General features: G+C 38.1%; 1 protein-coding gene across 2 annotated transcripts in view; it reads left to right on the forward strand.

The window, feature by feature from the left end:
• TSPAN9 (tetraspanin 9) overlaps positions 1-16211 on the forward strand; it is a 247642-nt gene that overhangs the window by 29371 nt on the left and 202060 nt on the right. Inside the window, exon 2 of one of the 2 annotated variants that reach the window (XM_072400384.1) lies at positions 11410-11464. The exons of the other annotated variant lie outside the window; for it this stretch is intronic. The gene's annotated coding sequence lies outside the window, so the exon portion shown is untranslated. The remainder of the gene's footprint in view (positions 1-11409; positions 11465-16211) is intronic. 2 annotated transcript variants of the gene reach the window in all.

Here is a 16211-nt window from a genome sequence, read left to right on the forward strand (position 1 = left end):
TTTCTTTCTTTCTTTTTCTTTCTTTCTTTTTCTTTCTTTCTTTCTTTTCCTCTCTCTCTTTCTCTCTCTTTCCATCTATTGTCACCTTCTATCTCTCTCTCCTTTCCTTTACATGCGTCTTCTTCCCTTCTTTCCTTTCCTTTCCTTCCATTATTTCTTTATTTCTTTCAATAAAATATTGTTTAAACCTTTAAGCCACATTTATAACATTATTTACACTAAGCTGATTTCTTTGACTTGTGTATGCATTCTTGAAATCTATGTTATTACAACACATTATTATTATGAAAGCTTGTAAAATTGATATCTCAGGGGTATACAGATTTGCACAGTAACAATGTCCACTTTTTATTTTTAGTCTTCTAAATTGTTCCTTTTAAAAATAGAATCATTTTGAAAAGCTCAGATTTTCTGGACAATTTACAATTATGCAATGAAGATTTCTCAATTATTTTGTTATTCTTTTACATATGTAAGCTTGGACAAATAACTAGCATTCTAGAATTGATCAGACTGCTTTTTATTATGTTTTTATGTTCCTGTTCTTGTGCCAAAAAAAACACTGTGTTCATGAAAGTACAAACATGCCGTTTTATAAGTGATTTATTAATTTACAGCTCACTTGAGTGCAGTTACTTGTTTTGATTCAGTTAGGCATTGTTTTCTGTGTTTTCTCGTGGAAACATCCACGGTGAAAATAGAAACTATTGTCCTAGCTGTGAAGGGGCACTCAGCCCATTAAAGTTGAGGCTGAACTTTGGGCATCTATAAAAAGACACAAAATAGGCAACTATGTGTTCTTTAACACATAATGAATTATAGATTTTTTTAAATGTACACACATAAAATTGACTTGATATCAGCCCTTGTACAACAGAGCAAAGTGTAAGAGAGTTAGGAAGCAGCACAAACAGCCAGTCAGGTAATGTGCTGACACGTAAGATCCTAATTCGGCCTGTGTGTACAGACTACAATCTTGTGTCAGTTGCATCAGTTTGACATGCTTCTGAATCCTTTTGATTCTTATTGATGATGTAGCAGTTGTAGAAGCCACTAGAACACTCTTACTTACTCTGCAAGGCACCATACCATGCCTGACCTCCTCCTCACCCCCACACACACCACTGTGTTTCCTGGGCTTTTCTGTCTCCCTGGGGTGCATGAGGTCATCATGTTGGATGTCAAGATGGAGACTTGCTCATTGAACATTCATTTGCTGGTCTTCCTTGTGAGGAACGTACTGCTCAGCTTTGAGCACTTCTAGATTCAGAGTTGTCAAACTTTGGTTGTCTGAGCCTAATCTTGCTGTAGAGCAGCGGTCGCCAACCGGTAGTCCAGTCTGTGAGAAAATTTTGGTGGTCCATGGATCTGTCCCCCGTATAGACACAACCCGTCCACTTTTCCATCGCAGGCTCAGAGCTGCTTGCTAAACATTCTGAGCGAACAGTAGCGCAGGGCTGTGGATACAACTTTTGTTGCGTCCACAGCCCTGTGATACTCTCCCCCAGGGATGTTTAGCAAGCCGGTCTGAGCCTGCGATGGGGGAGTGGGCAGATTCTGGCATCATGACATCACTCTGGGGTAAGTTTCTTCCCCTGCGCATGGGTGATCCGGATTACATGGATTTAGTGGTCCATGAATAGTGTTGGTCGAATAGCTCAGTGTTCAATTCGGCGGCTATACGATCGAATAGTCCGATATTTTTCGGGTGATCAAACGCTGAATTTGAACAAAATTAAACTCAGGTTATTTTCTTGACTGTGTAGAAATGCAAGAGCAATCATTCGCTCCCCTGATTGCTCTTGCAGCCTTAGTGGAACTGTATGTGACTCCGTGGCTCCACTGACACGATGATTCCCACGGCTGCATTTATTCTGAGCACAGCCGTGGGAATCCTGTCAGTGTCACTGGAGATTAAATGGGGACAAGTCTCCCCATTCATCACCTCTAGTGCTTTGTCATTGGCTGAGGAAAGGTAAACCCTGATGACAGCTCCATCATCCTGTCATTGTGGGATAACCTGTAAAAAAAGAAAAGTTAGTTACGGAGATCACACATTCAATAAATACTTTAACATTAAAGCCTCTTTTTTTAAAAAAACACATATTTTTACACACGAATTCGCAAAGTGGAATCCCGTGTTTTTCAGGTGGGGTCGATCCAAATTCGAACAGCCATATTCGGGTTGAATATAAGGACAACCCGAATTCGAATACGAAAACTATCCGTGAGGTCTGAAAGGTTGAGGACTACAGGTATCTAACAGACCCTCTCCTTGAAGAAAGCCTGTCATCTGCACTATGATTTGCAATAGTAATATAGTTAGGAAGAAATATTAAATCCTAAAATAAAAAATCATGTATGTGCACATAAAAGCATAGGCACATGCTGGGTGTACACACACACAGCAAATTAAGCTGGGTGCACCACCTATAACTTTTCAGTAACCACCTGGCTACAGCCCACTTACAGCTTCTTCCCACCCAACTTAAAAAAAATTCTTGACAGAATACCGGAATACATGCAAAAACAACTATTGCATTACACATAATATTTCTAGGGCATAATTATTGTCTGTCTTTAAACTGATAGGCTGTAAAAACTTCCATAGTATCATCCCTGGACAATATGGGGTACCATAATTATTCAGCATTTTGCAGATTTCTGTAATTTCGAGGGATAAGGTATTTGGTATCTACTAACTTAATACAAATTCATCTTTTGTATTTTACCAATAAATAGGGGGACTTTTATTGTATATGCGTGCACTAAAATTCCTTTGAGTGTATTTTTAATGAACCTGTAGGTTTGATAAATTGTTACACTGATATCTTGGGACATACCAATTTGAAATTAACATTTTTTCTTGGCATTTAGAAAATATATTATGTTTTAAAATTTGAAGCATGCAAAAAAAGTGCAGTTTAGCACAAAAAATGGTTTCAGCCACAAAACAGTTAAGCAAAACAAAAACATAATAGTTTGGAAAAAAATGAATTTCTATGTAAAATTTGTAATTAAATGTGTGCAATGCTAGGCAGCCATATTTGCAGACTAATCCATAAAGCAGTTAATCCACAAATCCTTATATTTAATACAATAACAAAAATAATTAAAAAAAAGCATGTGAAAATGTAAGTTATATTAAAAAAGTGACTTAAAGGTAAAAACTGCAGTAATAAATCAAAATATGGGCTCACTGAACATACGCTGTTCTTTCTTCTTAAGTGACAATGATATATAGAATTCTATTTCTTTTTAGGCTCCACTAAACACTATTTATTTGTAAAATGTCTACAAAATCCTATTGAAATTTAGGAAAATAATATAACTCGCTCTGTAGGAGAAACTTACTTTCATGCTGGCTTTATTCCACTAACTAGTTTACGCATGATTTGGTTTGAATCTTTCTGCCTTTGTTTGCTAACACGTAATATACAGTATCATACACTATATAGCCAATAGCTTAAGGATACCTGACCTCCACATCTATAGGAGCTTTTTGGACATCTCATGGGCATTAGTATGGAGTTGGCCCTTTCTGTAGTTATAACGGTGTCCAAATCTTCTGGGGAAGTTTTGCTAAATATTTTTGAGTATTCCTGTGGGGACTCTAGGATTACATGGATCCCTGGCTAAGTCAAGGTACAATGGTGCTTTACATGGTGTCAGCCTATGGGCTGTATGGGATCTAATAAAAGAACAGTCAAAAAAAATTGTCAATTTCATCAATTTTAAAAATGTCTCCTTGTCCCAGCTTTTAGGCTTATGTTTTGCTGAAGCAGATTACAAACATTGTTTTTTTGTTTTCTTAAATGCCACGTCTGCATCCTCTGATCATGAATGGGGTTACTGCCATGTGTTATCGTTTTCCTTTAGTCCTGATACATTTTGATGTTTCTAGCAACAGATGTGAATATTTTCCCCAAATGATCTCTGTGACAAAGACACAACATCAAAAGCTAAACTTTGATTCCCTGTCGTTGTGCTGAGTATATGTTACCCTCCAGCATGTAGGGTGCTACGTGTCAGGAGTCCGACTAATGAAACAACAATTTAATGCAGTAAAGAACATTCCAATAATCAGAAGTGTGTCAAAGGCCAGTTCTGTGCTTTACCCCCCGAAAAATGGTTTTGGCTTATCATTGGTAAGCTGAGTCACATTCGGCTTAGTTCTTTTTTGGCAAAATTTCTCTGTTCCTTCATCATGGGCCAAATGTAGATACCACTCCGGATTTCCCAGATGTTATCTTACATGGTGAATCTACAAGGGGACCCACTGTATTACACATGATAGAGATTTAGTTTGATTATATCGCAGGCAAATATCTACCTATGTGCTATGATACTAGCAAGAAAAGTGCTTAATCTGACTTGCTATGTGTTACCTTCTGCGTGTCATTGCACTCTGTACATTATGCTGGAATTGGCATACTCCAGCTTGCCCCATGCTATACACTATATAGTATGTTACATACTCCACTTTGTTGTGCTTCACTGTTTTGATATTACTGATGATCACAGTATTGTCATAGAGTTTACAGTTATAGGTTACACTTCATACAGTTATTCATACCAAAGTAAATCATACCATTGGGACCCATTTTCCCTGCTCAGAGAATGGGCACACATTGCCTACTATGAACTTATTCACAAAGTCTAAAAAATCTGGTTACAGTAAAACAAGAAGTGTTTTGTGTAATAGAGGTGATGGTAACAAAGAGGTGTTCTTTTGGAGCCAGATGCCATTTTCATACAGGCTCAAGTGATAAAAATCTATGCCAAGCTGGCAGTTTTATGCTATGATCCAGCCTGGCACAGCGATTCATTCTTCCCCTTGAGTCTACTGCTGCCCTCTACTATTGCCAATATAATCTTGGTCAGTTCTCATCACACATCCGGCGGCTCCCTAGTAGACCTTTACATTTACAAATTCCATAAACATCTCCTGCCAATTCCTGATGTGAAATTTAGATTGAATTCACCGTTATCCTTTAAATTGCTGCAGCATCTGAAGATTACAATGATAAATAGCACATAATGTAATTGTTTCCTGCAGGGTAAAACTGTATCACAGACATTTAGTTTAAGTTTTCCCTCCAATAAATAAATGGCACCTCTGATAATTGCCATTTACTTGAAATATTTCCATTTTCCTCGCCCTCTATTTTTAATGTTATTTTTTTTTTTTTTTTTTTACAACTATCTAGTTTTCTAGTTCAAAATGGGTTTTTAATATTTTACAGGCTGCTCTAAACTTTTAGTTAAAATGGTGTAAAATGATAATATAGGCAGTATAAAATGTTATAGTGTCTTTTAATCTGTAATGACTCTCCCAGTTCGGTAATTAAACTGCACGCCATGATGGCTTCAGTTATAGCAAGGTCTTTTGCAACTTTGATGCTTAAAAATGCTCATATTATCCGTCTTATTTTTGTGCTTAAAGATGATAAAAGAGGCGTTAGTCAGCCATACCACTCTGCATCTATTATAAACCTGTATGTACGTAATACACCAGAGCAGCCAATTGCATTTTATATATGCACCCTCTTTTCTGTTACTCCCCAATGCAGGCAAATATTTGATTGGCTAATATTAGACAGGTTTTTTTTTTCATATCCAGATTCTTTATAAACTAAGCCATTAAATGTAAATGAAAAACAATTCCTGCAAGAGCAGCTAAACTCTGGAATCTGTTGCCAAACTGGCCAGGCAAAGGACTAGTATCCGGTAAAAAAGGAACGTCTGCTTCCCTGCCAGCCCCTGCCGCCTTTTAAAACACCCATTCAGCAAGTGTGAACAAGCTCTAACCCTGATATATATCCTTGTCCTTGTATTCCCTATGCACTGAACTTAAATCCATGCACCCATTTGTGTAATGGAGATGAAATTAGGTGTCCTGTTCTATTGAGAGGGTAGGATAAGGTATCTGGCTGTATCTTTCTTAATAGAAAACAATAGCAGTTGTTAGCTGTCAGTTGTTAGTGATCCAGCATGGTGGATCACCAAATTAGGGACAGCTGTATGTTATATTTTTACCCCAACAATCAGAAACAATTGTTTTGGTTGACAAAAAGTGTAGCACAATCCCAAAAGCAAATGCAAAGCGTTTTTAGCAGGATTGGTTCAAAGTAATTACCTTTTGACTCTTCCCACCATGGCGTTCTTGAAAGTGCCATGTTAGAGCAAAGTGCCATGTGTTGTGTTAGAGCAGCCTATTCACATGGCTGTCCAACCCACCAATTTGCACAAAAAGTCTTGCATGCTGTACTTTTAAAAGCACAATGCACATCAATGTGTTAGTGAGATTGTGCATTGCTATGTGTTGCATTGTGGGATTACATTATTTTCAACATGGAAATGCATGTGTAAACTCTGCAGAAATGGGAACAGTCTGAACCTGAAGTACAGTAAATTATAGGAAGCTAATATAAAGCAGAATCCAGAGATATATACACGTTTTCTTGAAAAAACTGTTTTCAAATAAATAAATCATATAAACAGGATTTATTGGAATTTTTTATATCTGCCTCTAGTTCAGCTTTTAGTCTTATTTTCAGTACATGACCCCAGTAAACAGTGGAAACATCAGTAGCAAGATGCACATTGTTTAATAAGCTACTGAATTGTTTCCCCTTCCTTGATGAGCGCTTATAAATCTGCCACTTGACTTAGATATCTGACTAGCCCTTCTAAGATATCTCCCTGCTATGTTACAGTCAGATGAAAGCAAGCATGGTCACCCTCTTTGAACGACTCCCTTTGTTTGCCCGCATTTGATTGCGATCCAGAGTAACATTTGTCACATTAATGGGAATGCATAATTTCACGGTGAGATGATCCGCTCGTTTGAACAGTCATTCACTGTAATTAGCGGGCCCAGTCGCCCAGGACCATCCCCTGTGACTGCTAATTCTTTTTCTTGTAAATCCCTCAAATGGGAAAATTGTGATAGTGGTGATATAAAAATAAATGCACTAATAAATCATTATGTTTATCTCTTTATATGCAGGGCATTTACACTAGATCTTTCTAGGAACAGAGCTACAGGATTTTTGTATTTGCAAAATACAGCCAATATTATAAGGTATATCTAAACCTAGCCATTAAAAATTCAAATAATTTTTAACTGAATGTCTTTTTAAAGTAATTTTAAGTCTTTAAAGTAAGTCTTAAAAGTAATTAAAGTCTTTATATTTTTATTATTCTTAAAAATTTGGGTTCAGTCTTTCCCAACTTTTGCTGCTACCACGTGAGTTACTGGTGATCTCTACAAACTGTTGTGCTGATACACACTGGGCAGCCATGGTGGGCCATTGTCACTGAAAAAAAATCTTGAACCCCTCATACCTTTTAGTTTTCTGTAAAGAGAATAATGTCTTACAAAAAAGTCCATGCTCTTCATGTAGACTCAAGGTAATTTGCTCACTCCTGATTGATCTGTCCGATACCTGAATTCAGAGATAAGAGGATGTTAGCTGTAGTGCAGTGTGCAGACACATTGGGAATACGGAATTTGTTATTCACTGCTAGTTGTCTTGTTCATGTTGTACTCTTGGCTCCATCTCTTTTTGAGTATGTGACCCAAAGCTAGTGTGAGGTCATGATTCCTCATATGCACACATATCCCAGATTAAAACCTAAGATAGCATCAAAGTCGGAAGTTGAACAGAGCAGAAACAACTTTCATTTTCAGAATGTAGTCAACAACTGCATCCCTTTTTTTTATTGGCTATATGATCAAAGGTTTGTGGACTCCTGACCTTTGCACCTATTATATTGGCAGAGGTATTGGAACGGCTCTCCAAATATTAGAGCTCAGGTATTTCCAGCGAAGGGAACAGCTAAAGCTTTAGCATACTAAGACATTTGAGATAAGTGTGCTCTTCCAACTTTGCGGCAGCAGTTGAAAGTTGGTTCTTTACTGTTTCAGCGGAACTGTGTCCCTATGCACAAAGCTTGCTCCATAATGATACAATTTATTTAGGTTGATGTGGAGGATTGGAGGTAGCCTGCTTGGACCTCAACTTTACTGAGCTCCTTTGAGAGCCAAGACTTCAAATACAACATTAGTCCCTATCTTTGACAGTGGACACACAAATCCTATGGACAAACTCCATAATCTTGTACAAAGCCTCTCTAGAAGAGTGGTGCTGGTATAGCCACAACGGGTGGTGGGGTCAACTCTATATCAGTGAGCATGGTTTTGGAATTGAAGACAATTCCTAACAATCTTACATAGATGTGGTTGTCAGCTCTCCACAATATTTTTCCCTCATAATTGGCCTGGTTTTTTGAAGCTCTTTAAGGCTGGAGAGGATACGCTTTTATCAGTGAAGCTGGGTGATCCAGCAAACCTGCAATGCATCTGATTCAGGATTCAAAACATTTGTTGGCAAATAGCAACTGACTTTGAAGAAATCCATTTCCAGGTGTGCTGGATCACCCAGCTTCACTGATGAAAGTGTATCCTCTTCAGGCAGCTTAATAAGCTAAACTTCTGATGGTTTCCCCTACCATTGTATTTTTGTACAGTGCTGGTGCATCAAGTCTTCTGGAGCAATGAAATTTACCTTGAGGCTTTCCATATGCTGTCATTCTGTTCTGTACAACTATACTTTTTGCGCTCTTATTAAACTTTTTGCTGTGATTTATGTCAGCATTTTACATTCTAAAAGCTGTGCACAAATGCAAAATGTTCTGTTTTCTGTAGTTATGATAACTATGAAGTGTGATAGTGAGAAGCAGACAGGCTGTGTACTTAGCGTACATTGCAGAGAAAAGATCCAGCTGCTTGCATATCACTCTCTTTCAGGGCTGATGACTCCAGAGGCTATAGTATTAAAGCAGAATTTAAGATGATACTTGTTTTTTAGCAGAAAGAAAAGTGCCAGACCTCCTTGAATAGTGATATATATGTGTGCCAAAGGGCCAGCGCATCAAGAAGTGGTATTTTGGTAATAGGTGTATGATGGTGGTATGAGCGACATGTTGGCTTCTAATAACTCGAAGATGTACAAACAGACTTTTGATCTCCGGAAAGATATACTGGAACTGATTTATTAAAGTTCTCCTATGCTGAAGAAAAGAAATGGATCCATCAAACCTGGAATTGATTTGTTTGAAAACATTTGTTAACTAAGATCAAACTATTTTTAAAGAAATCCATTCCAGGTTTGCTGGATCACATTCACATTAATTAAAAGCCTACCCCAGTCCACTTTGCCTTACTTCCATTCTATACTTGCCTTGCAATAAAAGAGGAATATCATATTCTCTGACTTTTTGGCCGATTTCACTTTCTTTAGCCAGAGAATGCTAACCAAATGCCCGCTTATATTTAGTGACCACTGAAGGGAGCCTTTGTAAATCTGAATGTGAAATATACCTGTAGAAAATCAAATGTTTCAAAAATGTATACACACTTCAACATTAAAAATATCTGCATAAAATCTTTATTGCTAGATATATATATATATATATATATATATATAACATCAAAGGCTATGTGTAAGTCATTTTGGACTTCTGCAATCACATTAGGTGCTCAAAGTTTATACCATTAGCATCCAGAAACTGATTTTATCAAGTGCATAGATACCTGCTATTAAAGTGTGTATACATTTTTGGGGCCCCTCTGTGTTTATCAAAATATAGATCAGTAGCTTGAAAAATGTGTGGTTGTCTGGTATCATCATATACAAACTGCCCACAGATGAAATATTAACTCCATTTTTTCTCATAGTAAATATACCAGAGTCACCCTTTTACTAATCTTTGATATGTGACATTTAGACAGTGAAGACCCATATCTCTTCTCTCTCCTGATTTCATTACCTGCAAGGCACATAATTGTATGGTTAAATTATTTCCTATTGTAATTATAGGCATAAAACAAAGATGAAAGCATAGCTCCAAGGGCGATAAATATTGCAGAGGTTTATTAAATGAATGTGCTTAGTTTGCCCGTTGGACTATATATATATATATATATATATATATATATATATATATATATATTGGATCCTTTATTATTGAACAGGCAACAAGGCTTGACACACTATTGAACTTGGAAGTATTTTATGAGATCTATTTATACCTGTTTTCATCCAAGATTCACCAAGCTTTTTCCTGCACCTTTTTTAGGCTGCAATAAATCAGAAAATATTTAAAACATAAAAAAAAATGTAATTAATGCATTTTGTAGCAGAATCCAATGTAACAAAATTCTATATTTCAGGTAAGTTGAGAAAGTCCTGGGTGAAAACACCTTTAAATAGAACCCTATGTAAGAACTCCAGCTATTGCTGTCCCTCCTCTTAAAATATTTGTTGCCTGTCTGCATCTAGCATTGATACATGTTGAGTCACAGACCCACTTTGTGGCAACAATATGGCAAAGGCCCTTTGTGATTCAGCATAATTCATAAAAGAATGATTTATTGGGCCTGATTTATTATAGCTCTTCAAGGCTGGAGAGGATACACTTTCAACTGTGAAGCTGGGTGATCCAGCATACCTGGAATTGATTTCTTTAAAGTAATTTGCTATTTGCTAGCAAGTGTTTTGAATCCTGGACCAGATCCGTTCCAGGTTTCCTGGGTCACCCAGCTTCACTGATGAAAGTGTATCCATGCCAGCATGGGAGAGCTTAAAGAAATCAGGCCAATTGAATGTGGTATGGTGGAACTGATGGACTACATAGTGCCCACACCTAGTCCCAACTTATTATCTTAGGGATGGATTGGATAGACCACTTATTGTGAGCCAGGTCCTATCGTCCAACATCAGTACCTGACCTCACAAATGAAGTTTTGACTGGATGGGAAGAAATTCCCACTGGCATCTAAAACCTTCAGGAAACAAGAAAACCTTCCCAGACAAGTGCAAGGTATTATAGCTAGAACTAGAATGAAGGAAAGGAATCCATATTAATGGCCAATGTTTTGATTTATGATGTCCATCAGGCTCTTATGGCTTTGATGGCCAGATATCCATCCACATTTGGCCATATAGAGTATGTTAAGGCTTTGTTTCTAGTTATAGCTACAATGTACTTTAACCTCTTTTTAACTTTTAAACTTGATGTCAACTTCATTGGTGCCTTTCCTGTAGAAATGTTATTGGATAATTCCAGGCTTTGAGTTCATAGCTGTCGGACGCTACGTGTAGAAGGCATACATTACTTTAATGAGCCGGCTGTAATAAGGTGTAATAGGATAGCACTTTCCATGCCTGAGATTAAATATTAAATCACCTGCAGGTCCGTGCAGAATGTAAACTGATCCCTCCAGCCCATACTGAATCTGTGCTATGTCTGAACTTGAGTCTCAAGACATTTCATGTTCGAAGCCCACTTTAATCCTTTTTCTTATAGAGTAATTGATTTCTCGTTTTCTCTCTCTTCTAGGAAGAATAGAAAAACAGACAGGCTTGTCCTGAAGCTTCAGTTTGTAAATATCACGGTAAGCTGGCTTTTCTTTTTTCATAGGGCTGCATTTTAATTTCAGTGTGTTTCTGTGCCGGCCTGGTTATTAATGAAGGTAAATGCTGTTTGTTAACTTTAGCAAAGGAAAGATTATAGGCTTAAAGTTGAAGAGAAAAGCTAGTCTCAGCAATTCTGAGAAGAAGAACTGATGATTGACCTGCTGTGGTGGTATTACAAGTCTTAAAGTGAACCTGTTTTTGGCCATGCAGCGCGTAAAAACAAGTTTACCTAAAGGGACCTGGTTAGGATAATATTAAGTACAAATGGCAAACAACTGTACCCAAAATTAAAACTTTCTCACTACCTGCACTAAGATGACACTCTGTTCAATAGAAAACCCCCTCCAATGGTAACTGGGAAAACAACACATCTGGCAGTGTTTATCTCATGGGTTCTTCCAACACTAAGGCTATGTACACATGTGCAATCATTGTTGTTGGAAAGGATTTTTCATGATCCTTTCCAATGAATAACGACTGCACGTTGCATGAACGAGTGCTGTACATACAGATAATCGGACGAGAACTATTGCATGTGTGTACTCAGCCTAAGCAGTTCCTCCCAACAATCTCCATATCATTACTGTTTCATTCAGTGAAATGTAGGTCGGCAGGAGGAACCACTGAGCACTAATGGAGACCAAGGAAATCAACAGATAGATTCAAGTGCTTTTTTCCTAGCTGGCATTAGAGAAACTTAAGTGTATGCAAACCCTAACAATGAACATCTCTTATTTGCTTCCGTTTGGTCTGCAGGATATTTTGTTACAAGTGTTTTGTTATGTGTACTTAATAAGTGAAAAAAAATACTCAATGCTCAAAAACTTAGAGCTGTCTTCTGCACATGTCTTGTTTTATCCCAAGAGGGGTAATTAGCCTATCTTCAGACTACAGAACAATTACCTTCTATGACAGCCTTTCCAATATTTTTACACCAAATAAACCCTAAAATATTTTTTGATCTCAGAGAACTCTTGAAGAAGCTAATTCAGTGGTGATCAGTGGCAAGAATATATCTACAATAGTGGCCAAGGGGATAAAAGTCACTCACTTACAATAGTAGGCAGATTGCCACGCCTTTAGACCACCAAAACAGACAGACAGTGTTTTATTCATCCTGCAGCTGGCTCCTGGAACTAGGAACTAGTCAACCACAGGTCAAGGAACTCCATTCAACCTCTGGAGAAACCCTGGGTTCCATGTAACTGGATCAGAACGTCTGCTCCATGATGCTCCACCAAAGATTGTATGTTGTCAGTCCACATCAAGCAATTAGGAGTGCATTTATGGCAGATCAGCTGGTATTTTTCTGTACTTGCAGGGTATTTATTGGGATTAAACATATGGATATGTGCAGGGCCAGTTGTGGTCAGACGATGTGATATTGACAAGCTTTACTGTGCAGCATGCAGTCCTGAATCAAAGAACAGGTAGTAGAAATGCACTGCCGTAGAAGTGAGAAAATAATGTCCTCTGCTGCAGGGGAGTGCAGGTTTCATCTTTTGAGGCATTACAGGATCTCTTCCTCTGACCCCAAAAACAGTAAAATATAAGTAAAGATTTTTTGTGACCTCTATTACATTCTTCAGTGGACTACTGGTGTGTACAACAGCATTTATGGACTGATCACTATAAGAACTGCAGTCCCAGTTACAGCACAAATGTTCTGCCGCATATTGTACTAAACGTCAAACTCCGTGTTTACATATTTTTGTGGCACGTAAATTCTCAGTGCTAGTCACATAACTCGCATTCCTTGCATGCAGATTATGTGGAGTTGGCTGTGCATGGTTTATATTGGCTGAGTTGTCATATTGGTCCTTGTCCTGATCAGTGAGTTTTATCAGATATGGCAGGTCAACAGCTCCATCTGCAGACCTGTGTTGTCATCAGGAATCCTGCACATCGGCCTGAGATAATGACTTTAATTAATTTGTGATTAGAACGGTGATTAGTTAGTTTAATGGCTGCACTTTTATGATGGAAGGCTTTAAAATAGTTAACTTAATGGACTGCACATGGCCTTATGAGACTTTGCTGCATTTATTTCTAAAGCTTTTTATATTTCTGGAGACTTTTAGCTGCACATTTACATAATCACACCGTGTAACTGGCATTTTCCAAAAATGTTTCCTGGGTATAAATTTCCTACTCACAAGCCCCTGCTTGTCTCCGAATTGTTAAGCTTAGTTATATGTAATTTTTTACATGGCACTCAGTCTAGTCAGCTTGGATGAGAGTTGGCATTGCCTGGTATAAATGTGAAGAAATGGCATTCAAAATGAATGCCACTGCACCACAATACATTGATTGGCATGCATTGTGATGCATTTCCACAACCCATAATAACCCATAACCCATAAGAAAATGAAAAAAGAACAAGTGGTTATAACTAATCCTTTTAGGAGCAGAGATTTTATATTCTACATTTAACTGATCTTTAAAACTGAATTCTTGACAGATGTAAAAAATTCCAGTGAACGAATTTGTTTTAAAAATCATTAAAATCGTTACATGATTAATGTGACTATTATAAGCACCTGAATTTCACCTGATATCAGCCTTGTATAGTCCTCTATACAGCAACACTCTGGAAAAGAACGAGAGGGAGGGGCAGCACAGGAGCCAATCAGGCATTCTGCAAGCACATGTGCTAACAAGAACAGGGAAGACAAATTCCCATTCCCATCCAATCATTTTCTAGTTACATGTTGTTGCAGGGAGGGGACCTAGCAATGTCTCCTAACAGCAGAAGACAAAAGCTAAGGCACCATGATGGCTCTGTTATGTTACAGAGCTGTGTAAATCTCAAGACTTTATATACAGAAATACTTACTCAGCTTTTATATATATATACACATACATGTATGTCAATGTTTGCCAGAGTTCAGCGTTACGCATACAAATATTTGCACATATTTCTGTTGTCAGTAATAAATGCAGCTCGCCCTATAGAAAGAATATTCCCCCATGTCTTCACACAATGAAACCTTCCTAATACTACGTAAAGGCCCAGTAATATCCAGGGAATTTCATTTCTTGTAAGAGAATTGGCAGAACCTTGATTAAACACTAATTGAGTTGGGTTGTGATTCTCCCAGTATTTATAAAACACAGGGAGGAAAATTTACTAGAAAAGGCCACTTTGCGGCTTTTTTTTTTTTTTTTTTTTACGATCGCTCATGCATCACAATTAAACATAAAAAACAAGAGATCACTTTAGGGTCTGCAACACGGCTGGTTATATCGTATGAAATTGTGCGGTCTGACCCTCCGGGGAACCACCATACGCTGCTTCGCAATTACAACCTCTGTGGTTTGATATTTCTGGGCTTTCTTTTCTCACTTTCCATTCCAACACGCACACTTTATTCAGATTAATGGCACGGTGTGGTTTAGATCATTACAAGTGAAGGTCTCAGGGAACGTGGTCTCATGCTGGACGTTTCATTCAGGCTGTAGGCAGTTTTTTTTTTAAAGCCGAGCAGCATGAGCTGATCATGTGATTGCGGCAGCCATTTTGTGTGGTAGGCCGGTATCCAGGGACTTCTCTGAGGTAAAATTACAGAAGTTTATCAATATATTTGAAATGTTGTTTTTGGGTACAAAACTTCAGCCTGGTTTTTTCCTTTCAAAGAAAGTTAAACTGACAAATTAACTCATGGTACATAGCAGTTAAAACGTTTTATTTCCTCATATTGCATCAAATGCAAATATTCTTGCTGTGGTTACCATTCAAAAAAAATCAGCTTTTTTGTTATATTAAAGTTTAGAACAGACAAGCTTGGATTGCTTACAAGGGGTAAAATGGATATCACAAGAGTGTGTGTTATAGAAAATACCAGGTCTATTATGCTGATTTCCCCACACCCCCTAAATGAAAACGACAGGCTGACAAAAACCCCAGTCCTGTGATCTATGTACCTCTATAGAATCCCAGTCTTGTGATCTATGTACCCCTAAAGAGCCCAAGTCCTGTGATCTATGTTCCTCTATAGAACCCCAATCTTTTGATCTATATACTCCTAGAGAACCACAGTCCTGTGATCTATGTACTTCTATAGGACCCCAGTCCCATAATCTATGTACCCATATAGGACCCCAGTCCTGTCATTTATGTACCTCTATAGGACCCCAGTCCCATCATCTATGTACCCCTATAAGACCTCAGTCCTGTGATCGATGTACTTCTATAGGACCCCAGTCCCATAATCTATGTACCCCTATAGGACCCCAGTCCTGTCATTTATGTACCTCTATAGGACCCCAGTCTTGTTATCTATGTACCTCTTCAGGACCCTAGTCCTGTCATCTATATACCTCTATAGGGTCCTAGTCCTGTTATCCAGGAACCTCTATAGGACCCCAGTCCTGTTGTCTATGTACCTTGCACTGGGCCTCATTTGAACAATGAAGGGACAGCGGCACACTGATAGGACAAAAACTACTCTTTGCTTCTCCCAGGAATTGGAAAGTGAAAAGCAGCATACTGGTAGTATCGGCACTGTGCTCTCTGCTTCTCTCAGGAATTACTAGAACAGCCTTTCATGACATTTTTAACACAGAGGCCCCTGCTATAATTACAATATTCACAACTCACACACAGTATATTATTGTGGTGGTGAGTGGGAAAAATGACTCCCCATACATTGCTGGCCATTGGGAAGGGTGTTAGTTATTCTCACCTGGGAAGCACAAATTGCTCAAGGAACCCCTAACACTCCC

This window comes from Pyxicephalus adspersus, chromosome 2 (assembly GCF_032062135.1).
Source record: "Pyxicephalus adspersus chromosome 2, UCB_Pads_2.0, whole genome shotgun sequence".
In the NCBI taxonomy this organism is placed as follows: Eukaryota; Metazoa; Chordata; class Amphibia; order Anura; family Pyxicephalidae; genus Pyxicephalus; species Pyxicephalus adspersus.